Source organism: Ursus arctos, chromosome X (assembly GCF_023065955.2).
Source record: "Ursus arctos isolate Adak ecotype North America chromosome X, UrsArc2.0, whole genome shotgun sequence".
In the NCBI taxonomy this organism is placed as follows: domain Eukaryota; kingdom Metazoa; phylum Chordata; class Mammalia; order Carnivora; family Ursidae; genus Ursus; species Ursus arctos.
In genome coordinates, this window is record NC_079873.1 from 95,963,063 (window position 1) to 95,973,901 (window position 10,839).

The 10,839-nt window shown below is 36.3% G+C and overlaps 1 pseudogene; it reads left to right on the top strand.

Moving 5' to 3' along the window:
• Positions 1 to 532: 532 nt before the first annotated feature.
• LOC113270985 (actin-related protein 2/3 complex subunit 2-like) lies at positions 533 to 1,571 on the top strand (annotated as a pseudogene).
• Positions 1,572 to 10,839: the final 9,268 nt, after the last annotated feature.

Below are 10,839 nucleotides of genomic sequence, written 5' to 3' on the forward strand. Positions count from 1 at the left end.
CATCATACAAAGGATTTTTTTCTCTTTTCTTTACAAAATTTACTACAGCATTCATTTGAATTATATATAGATTTGTAAAGTTTAGTTGAACAACTTTTCAGTAGTAATCCTCTGTTTTGAACCTTGATAGATCTTTGTAATTTTCTTGTAATACTTGCATTATGACATGTAATAAAGTTACTTGTTTATCAATTTGGTCTACAAAACATTGCTATATGAGCTCCATGAGAACAAGAAATTCTTTAGTTATTGTAAAGAAAAATACGTGTATAAACACACAGATATATATATTGATAAATTTTCATAAAATTTTAGATAATATTATTTGTAACCACAAACAATTTTACCACCAAGATAAAGCAACTATTAAAATGGTAGTGGAACTTACTGTAGTCTCCTTTAAAGTATACCTACGCTATTTTGTAGCCTGCTTCTTTCATTGAATAATGTATCTTGGACACGTAGCAATGATTTATGACAAGAAAGTAATGAGTTAGTCCTGCGTGCACGTTCACGAGGGGTTGGAGCAGAAATGGCACTGCGGGGCCACACATCTGGGCAGCAAGTGAAAGTGGGTGTAAGAGCAGAAGTGGCCAGATAGAGCCGGGAGCTTGGCGGGGACCAAGCTTGCTGGTGAGGCAGCGGTGGTGGTTTGGCAGGTGGGTTCAGGCTTGTGGGGGTGGGGGTGGAGGTAGCTGCGGTCCTGATCCTGCATGACCAGGTGAACGATTGCGTCATCGAGGAGACACTTGTACTCAAGTTCATGATTGCAGAGCCCAGTAACAAACCAGAAGCAGTAGAAGTAACATTTGCAAATTTCGATGGAGTCCTCTATAATATTTCAAATCCTAATCCTGGTGGTCCGTATTTCTTTGAAATTCTACAAGGAATTTCAGGCACATGGTGCTGATGAGTTATTAAAGACGGTGTTTCTTAGTAATTCAGGAATGAGGATACAATGTCTCTTTGCTCTATGACCTTGAAAATCTGCCAGCATCCAAGTATTCCATTCTGTATCCAGCTGCTGTGTTGAAATGAAATTGTTTTCGCCTCCACCTCGGAGAAATTCTTCCCATTCCAAGAAGAGGGCAAGGCAGGAGGGAACAGGGCAGTTATGCATTATAGGGGTGATGAGACCATGCATGGTGAGTGTAAAAAGGACAGAGTCACAGTAGTCTTCAGCACAATGTTTAAGGATGACAACAGTGTGGTCATTGGAAAAGTGTTCATGCTGGAGTTCAAAGAAGGACACAGAGCCAGCCCCACAGCCCCGGCGGTCCTCTTTCGCCACAGGGAACCTCCTCTGGAGCTGAAAGATATCAGTGCTGCCGTGGGCAACAATATTGGCTGTGTCACCTTCGTGCTGTTCCCTTGCCACGCCAGTGCCAGTGGAGACGACGCCATCAACCTGATCCACATGTTTCAGGACTATCTGCACTACCGCATCAAGTGCTCACACACGTATTTGGGCAAACACATATGACCTCCTCAAGATGCTGAGCCATGCATGCCCAGATGCTGAGAAAAAAGAAATAAAAACAATCACGGGGAAGGCATTTTCATCCTGCTAACTCTTGGGAACAGGAGCAGGAGGCAGCTGGCAACTGAGGGCTGCAGTACTTGCTGCTGGATAATCTTAGCTTTTCGTGTTGCACCTCTTTAGGTTCTGAAGGGATTCTCTGTTTTGGTCCCATTTTGTACCCATTCGGAAAATAATTTGCAGAAACAAGCTGTGCTTGCAAGAACGTCATTGTTCTCAACAATTAAAAAAAGAATTCCACTTCATCAACTTCATTCCTTTTCTTTACCTTCCCTCCCTCAGTCCCCTTCCCTTCCCCCATCTTTTCCAAGCTGCCTCGCTTGGCTCTATGTTACTGCTACTGAGTTGTAGGATAATGGAGTCTTAACTGGTTTTCTCTTAAGTATTCAAGTTCGAAACTTCTCTATCTAAAGAAATTTGATTGAGGTCATTAATAAAGAAAATCTTTCTGTCTTAAAAAAAAGTAATGAGTTAAGAAGAAATCTTTAATGAAATATATATGCACATGAGTATATAAAATGACATAGGCATATCTCATCGGTATACTTATATTTCATACACATGTACATATACATGAAAACAGTGGAGTTTCATTATGATTTCATAAGTTCTCACGGGAAGAGATACAAGCAAAGAAGAAAACAACATATATAGTATAATTAGGGAAAGACCACAAGCCAAAACCACAGATTCTGAAAGTGTAGGATCAAACTGAAAGACAGTTTCATGATCTGTCACATTTTTGTAAAATAAACACATGGAGAATTTGGGGAAAGAGCACCTTTAATTGTTAATGCCCCTTAAATTATACAGATGATACTTGGGAGTGTGGAAATCAAAGCAAGAGGAAGAAAGCATCGCTTTGTGGATGACACTGCATTAAAAGCACAAAAACCAGTACGCTTAAATGTCTGTTAGTCTTTAACCGTTCAGTCTGTTTTCTAAGAGAAATGACTTGGCAGCAAGGCTAAACACATTGGAAACGCTACAAGGAGACACCTGAGTTTCAGCTTTGCAGATGTTAAGCAATGTCAGTAATGGCAGGTGAATCATGAAGTATCCAAGTGCTTATTGTGTTTCAGTGGTATTGAATGGATTGTGAAAACAAAAGAAGCAGATTCTACTTTTTCCCATGTCGGTTTCGGTTCAATGAAGTGTAGACTCAACTTACATCATTGTAGAGTACTAAGAGACATGAAGAATGAGACCTACGAAAGTTATAGGCAATGCTTTAAAAACCTATGTAGAGGAACAACTAATTAGAAGTTTCATATGAAAGCCAAAAAGTGAAGCCCTTAAAACTGGATCGGTTTTTCTGAATTAAGCAGAATAAATGAAACAGAAAAAAAATATATGCATATTTAACTTTATGATGGAATGAAACTGCTCTGAAATACAGGAGTATTTGAATCTGTAGACTTGAGTTCTCTCACCAGGTGCCAGGAAAAAATGAACAAGAATGATCCCTAGATGTCAAAACCTGATGAATTTGTGGGACTACATGTTTAAAAAATCCCACAGGCATCCAAAGGGAATAAAAAATGAAGGCAATCAAGAATTCACCTTTTTGGGGATTTGTTTTATTTTTTTTCTCCTGGTTAGATTATGGCTGTGTGTTTCTGCTAGGACCATACGGTTAATGTACCATTTTATCACATCATATCAAAGGAATGTGTTGTCAATATGCTTTATCACTGTTGATGTTCATCTTGATTCACCTGGCTGAAAAGGTGTTTATCGGATTTCTCCAGCCTAAAGTTACCCTTTTTTCCTCTTTTCCATAGTGTATTCTGGAAATCAGTCCCTGTGGGCAGCCCACACTTAAAGAGAATGAGGAATTATACTTCCTTTCCTTAAGGATGGAGTATCTACAAAAAAATATTCGGAATTCTTCTCCGTGCTAGATTTGTCTCTTCTCTCCTATTTAGTTAGTTAGTTAGTTAGTTAGTTAGTTAGTAAGTTATTGGTTTACATAAGTATGGACTCACGTATACTTATTCTACATCTTTGTTAGAATTCAGTACTACTTTTTGTTGTTGTTATTGCTTGAATTTTTCCAGCTTGGCCAACTAAGCTCTTTCAGTTGATTCCTGGCCTTTGCACATATTGTGAGGCATTTGTTTGTTTGCCACTGTCTAACTTTCTAGCACACAAGATGTTCCACATTTGTCATGTGTACTTCCTGTTCTGGTCCTAGAATCAGCCATTGCTCTGAGGAGTCTTGGTTTCTTTTATTGGAGACTAGTGCAAGAAATTAAAATCTTGGGTGTAAGTGGGATAATTACAACTATAAAGTCTAGGTCCCCTCAGCTAATAGAGCAAGGAAATAAATGTATGTTTAGTTACCTGTCTCCTACTCTAGTCCATAGCATATAAATGATTCTAGCTTCCTCTCCTTATTTATCTGTAACCTCTTACTCCAATAATGAGAAACCTGGCACCCATCATTCACCACTCATTAATTTTATTGTTCATTTCCTAGATATGTTGTAGATTGGTTTCAGATTCCATTAATTTTCAAACTTATATAGGGCACTTCCTTATTCTCCGTCTCTTTAAGTGAGTTTTTATACATTTAGATTCTTCTGTCACATTCTGCATTTCATCTGAGATCTCCCAACCTCTTGAATGGTTTTTTAAATTGTTTTATTCGTTAAGATGTAAAGTTCTATAATTTTGATGATCATTGGTATCATGTGTTTACTATTACAGTGTCGTACAGAATGAATCCATCACTTTAAAATTTAACTGCATATAATGAGTTTATTAAATTAGCATTTATTAAGTGGAGCACGTTATGCCAAATGATGAGCCGTTGTTGAACAATAGTTTGCAATAGAAATTTATGTAGAGAAGTTTATTTTTCATAGGTCTTTCAGTTTCTGCCTCTCTGAGAGAGTATTTCTCCTTAACATTTGAAGGATGATTTCACTGGATACGGAACTCTTGGCTGGTGGCTTTTTGTTTTTGTTTTTTTCTTCTCACACCACTTTCTTCTTGCTTACGTCATTTCTAAAGAGCAGTTTCTTGTCATTCTTTCTGTTCCTCTTTAGGTAGTGTTCCTACCCCTGCTCCAAATTCTTTAAAATTTTTGCCTTTGTCTTTGGTTTTGTATGATTTGAATATAATATACCTAGATGTCAATTTTTTGGTATTTATCCTGCTTGGTCTTTTCTGGTCTTCTGTATCTGTGGTTTGATCTTTCTCGTCAATTTCAGAAAATTATTGGTTATTAATTCTTTGTGTATTTCTTCTGAATTGTTTCGTTCTTTTCCTTGTGTTATTTCAAGTATACGTGTATGTTACACACTTTGAAATTCATCCCACCGACCTTGGATGTTCTGGGGATTTATTTGTTTACTCTTTATTTCAGTTTGGGAAGTTTCTATTGACCTATATGTAAGCTCACTGCTTCCATCCTCAGCCATGTCCAGTCTACTGATTAGCTCATCCAAGAAATTCTTAATTGCTTATATGGTATTTGATCTTTAGCATTTTCTTTTTTTTAGTTCCTTGAATTTCCGTCTTCTGCTTATATTACCCATATGCTCTTGCATGCTATCTACTTTTTCCATTGGAGCCTTTAATATATTTATCATCATTATTTTAACTTTCCTATATGATAATTTCATCATCTGTTTCACATCTCAGTGTAGTTTGATGCTTGCTTTGTCTTTTCAGTCTGTATTTTTTTCTCGCTTTTTGGAATTCCTTTTTTTGTTTAAAAAACTGGACATTTTGTATCAAGTAGTAGGAATTGAGGTAAATAGTCCTTTAATATGAAGATTCATGTTCATCTAATTACTAGGCTTTTATTAGAGTATTTAATGTTTCTTGTTTAATGTTTTCTTTAGGTGTATGTGCCCAAGGCTTCGTATTTCTCTAGTGCCCTTGTTCTGGTCTCCCTTGTTTACTTTGGAATTCCCCAAGTACTCATACTCATAGAGTCTGTGTCTTTCAACTCTTTCATCTGCAGTCCACTATTATTGCAGTAGAGCCCTGTGGATGTGATGGGAAGTTCTGTACACCTTAATATTTTATTGTCCCATGTCTCCAGATTATAACTTTCACAAGTGTTTCTCTGCTGCTATTGTTCTCTCCCTCTTAGATAACAGAAAAGTTACAGAAGGTTGGGGTAGAAGGAATGTCCTTTCTTTACCTGGCATAGGATTCTGGTAAAGTCTTTTTCTGTGAAATACTATTTCTTACGAATAAGCTTTATTGTGTATTTTACAACAATTAATTTTCCTGTCTTCCCGCCAGAACCATTAGGGGATCTTTTGGGATTTTCACCAGGAGAACATGGTAGGATTACTAGAAGTTAAAAACAATGAAAGTGTGGGGCTCCTTCTCAGACTGTGGCTCCCAGCAGTTTCTCACTCCCACACTAGTCAATATTCTACCTCCAACAATTCATCGAAGTTGCTGCATAAGTATTCCTACCAGTTACAGTTCCAGCATCTTCTGCATCAAGTAAGCATATCTTGTTTATGACTTTCTGGGTTTGCCTGACTCTCCAGATTTCAGAGTAAAGGTTTTTCCTGCCACCTCAGTTCAATGATTAGTCTAAGAAAAGTTGATTTCAAGACAGTTAGCTTATTCATGTAAGGATGGGATGGCAACTTCCACATTCTTTACATATTGGAGCTGAATCAAGTTTTACCTTTAATTTTAATATAAATTAAATTGTACATTATATATTATTTAATGGTTTTTATTTTTATTGCTGTGGGTATTATAATCATTTTATTGTGTTATATATGACATAAACTATACCATTTTAATCACTTTAAATGTGTAATTCTGTGGCATATAATGTTGTTGTAACTTACCCCTCATCCCTTATTTGAGTTTCTAAAACTTTTTCATCAACTCGAAGAGAAACTTTTTGTACCCATCAAGCAATAACTTCACATTTCCCCTCCCCTAGCTCCTAATAACCTCTATCATAATTTCTGTCTCTTGAATTTACCCGTTCTAGATGTTTCAAATAGGTGGAATCATAAAATATTTTTCTTTTTATATCAGATTCATTTCATATAGCATAATATTTTCAAGTCCATCCATGCTGTAGTATATTCCAAAGTTCATTCCTTTCTGTGGCTGGATAATATTCTGTTGTATGTATGTAATCAATTATGTTCATCCAGTTATCTGTCGATGAACACTTAGGCTGTTTCCACCTCTGGGCTATTGTAAATGATACTGCAATGAACACTGGTGTACAGGTATTTGAGTCCTTATTTTCAATTCTTTTGGGTATATATACCTACGAGTAGAATTGCTAGGTCATGTTTATATTTCTGAAACTGCCAAATTTTTTTCCAAAGTGGTTGAAACATTTTGCATTCCATCCTTCAATACATGAGGATTCCAATTGCTATGCATCCTTATCAACACCTATTTCATGGTTTGTTTTTTTTTAAAAATCACAGCCATTGTAGTGTTCTTGTGGTTTTGATTTGTATTTACTTAATGACTAATGATGTTAAGAATCTTTTCATTTGCTTATTGGTGATCTTTATTTTTTATTTTTTAAAAGATTTATGTATTTATTTTAGAGAGAGAGAGCACAAGCAAGGGGGGGAGGGGCAGAAGGAGAGGGAGAATCCTGAAGCAGACTCAGGGCTGAGCAGGGAGCCCCACCTGGTGCTGGATCCCAGGACCCTGAGATTATGACCTGAGCTGAAACCAAGAGTCAGCTGCTTAACTGACTGCACCACCCAGATGCCCTTTTAGCCATTTTTATATCTCCTTTGGAGAAATATCTACTCAAGTCCTCTGACAATTTTTAAATGTTGTTGTTTGTCTTTCTGTTGTTGAGTTATAGTTCTTTATATGTTCTTGATATTAAACCCCTATAAGAGATATGCTTTCAAAATATTTTTTCCCATTCTGTAGGTTGTCTTTTCTTTCCTTTCTTTCCTTCCTCCCCCCCCCCCCCCGGCTTTCTTTTCAACAGAGCTTATTTTGTTTCTGTTTTTGGACAATTTGATATTGTTTCTCTTGTGGATTCCTAAGTTTATCTTACTTAGTTTTTGCTGAACTTCTTGGATCTATAGATTTATTTCATCAAATTTGGGAAGTATGCATCTATTATATGTTCAAATATTCTTTCTGCTCCTTTCTCTCTCTTCTCCTGGGATTCCTATAATGCATATGATGTTCCAAAGTTCCCTTAGGCTCTTTTCACTTTTCTTTATTTTTTCTCTTTCTGCTCCTCAAACACATTAATCGAATGTCCTATCTTTAAGGTTACTGATTCTTTTTTCTGCCCAATATAACCTGCTATAAACACCTCTCTGATTTCTTTCATTTCATTCATTTTACTTCTCAGCTCCAGAATTTCTGTTGGGTTACTTTTATAATGTGATTCTCTTTATTGATATTTTCATTTTGTTTTTGCATCATTTTCTTGATTTCATTTACTTTTTTGTCCTTTTTGGCTGTGTGAGCTTACTTAAAAAAGTCGTTATAAAAATCTTTGCCTAGTAATTCCAGCATGTGGGCCTCATTAGGGATGGTTTCTGTCAATTTATTTTGTTTCTTTGAATGAGTATGTGTTCTTAATTTTTTGTTTGCCTTGTTATTTTTTGTTAAAAACTGAACATGTGGATATTAAATTATGGTAAATCTGGAAACGAAATTCTTCCCTCAGGTTTATTGTGTTCTTTAATTGTTGAAGATTGTAGTAGTCTATTTGACTAATGACTTTTCAAAACTATTTTGGAAAAGTCTATATTCCTTGTGTATGATTACTGAGTTGTCTGTTCATTTTGATTGTGCTCAACTAATATTTATAGCAATTTCCTTGAATGTCAGGAACTAAAGAAAGCACCTCTCTCATTCCTTGCAGATTGTCAGTCTACTAGAGTTTTCCAACAGTTATCCACACTTGTGCTGTACCTAGGGATCAGGTCAAGGCATAAGTCTGGTGTCTTCTCAGGTCTAATGTGTATATGTATCTTACCCTGTTCTTGCTTGTAACTTTCTAAATTTCCCTATAAATGTGGGTGCTTTTGAATGACCTTTTTTTTTTTTTTTTAAGAAACTCCACCTAGCTTTTCCTTCCAGACATCAGGTGGTCTATTTTATGTCTCAACTTCAATCTTTTTTTTTTTTTTTAATTTCTTTCTTATTCGAGAGAGAGGGGGAGAGAGAGCGTGTGAGCATGTGAGGGGAGAGGCAGAGGGAGAAGATGACTCCCCACGGAGCAGGAAGCCTGATGCAAGGCTTGATCCTAGGACCCTGAGATCATGACGTGAGCCGAAGCAGACTGTTAACCCCCTGAGCCACTCAGGCGCTCCTCAACTTCAGTCTTTTGACCCAGGCTTCTGAGGGTTGTTCGTTCACCTTGCAAAGTTTTTAAGAAATGACTGCCACTTTTATGGCCTGGGTTAGTTCTGAGCTTGGCGAAACAGGGACAAATAACTTATGATAATACTTCAGGTAATCCCTGGACTGGTTAAAGCCAACATACACAATAATTTGTAAGGCCTGCTGTGCTTCCTTTGTAACTTGAGAGGATCCTGCACTGGGAAAGCAGGCTGTCATCTTCAAAACTGCTGTCAAGCTGGTGAGGGGATGGGGGGAGGGCAAGTAAAATGCCACAAAGATTTGCTACCATTTATAAGTTGTTTTTTTCCTGATTTAGTGTTTGTTTGGTTTCTGTAAACTGTTGATTCTTCTGCAGAATTACGGTTAAGTAGGTTTTGACGGTGCTTGTTTTTTTGGTGTCACTGTGGAGGAATGAGAGCTTAGAACTGTCTACCCTGCCATTTTGCTGATGTCACTCCTACATATTCTACTTTTACATAACGGGCACATAGTCACAAATTTCATGAAAATTTACCATTTAATTATCATGAGTTGATTTGAACTAGTTCTAGCACACCTCTGCGTTTAAACTCATTTAAAGGCATATTATCTATACTTTGAATTACATTATGCTATTCAAGCACAACCAAGACCCTTGCCCTCAACAGAATTTCTGTTCTAATGAGAGTTAGTTTATGTAGGGCACTGTGATATGTATTAAAGAGAAATTTCCGGGATATTAGGTTTTGTTTTGAAATTTTCATAAACCATCCTCGATGTTCTTTTGATCACAGCATTCTGAATTCTGGTCTCTTCTTTGTGTGTGTGTGTGTGTGTGTGCGTGTGTAATGGTTCTGTCATCTCTTCCTAATCATGGCTTTTTCTCTCAATTATAAGAATTCAAATGATTCCTTGGGTTTTGCAAAGCTTAGCTAGATAGTACTAATTCCCTAGTCAAATCAAAATCCTTCTGTGCACAAGACTGGCCTTTCTCCCAATTTTGTACCTTTATCCAACAGCACTATTTTCATAGAATCCTCTAAAATCAACCATTCTGAAATGGCTGAAAATATACTCTATTGTAATTTTTGATCAAGAAGAAGATTTAATAAAGTTTGTTCTGTATTTAAAAATTGGTGTCTGATCATGCCAAAATATTAATTACTCATAGTGGGGGGGGTTATATGTTTATTATATATATTGTTGGTTGAAAAATAAAATGCTTTGATTTTCTAAAATAAATACTTCCCATCTGTTATAGTAATCTCTCTACAAGTTACAGGAAAAAGCAAATCTGTCCTTTCTATACTTTTCACATTCTAGTACTGTATGTGAAATAACAGGAGGAAATGATTCCTGAGCTGGGTTTGAATCAGATGCAATCAATCATCCATTGAATATGTGAAGCTTGATTATGTACTACTTTTAGTTTCCCAGTTAATTAGACATTACAATAGAAAAATAATATTACATAGTAGCAAAGCTACTTACCATAGAACCAAGTTTAGGTTTTCATATGATTTCAAAACTTAGTTAAATAGGTTGATTTATATAATATATATGCCTATAAATAACTTTAATTATTCCCTTCCATTTTCCAATCACTGCTGTCACTATTCTTTTAATTCAGAGACTTGCCAAAATCTACGCATTGGCACAAGCTTTATTTTTAGGTATGTTGTTCTTTCTGAACTAAAAATCGTTGATGCATAGAAATTTTCCATTTATTCACTGATTTGAAAATAATAATACATGGTACTTTAGCAGCATGTCAAAGGAGCATACAATGCATTCATTCTCCAAGCTGTAATTGCAGGCCGTGCTTAGTATAAAGCAATTTGCTCTTAAACATGAGAGAGCATATGGCCCAAGGAGAGAGAGTCAGTGCTAGAAGGTATTATTTCTATTATTTATTCTGGAAGCCTTCCAAAATCTTCAACATAGTACTTGAAACAAACAAGACTGATCACAAAGCTACCATA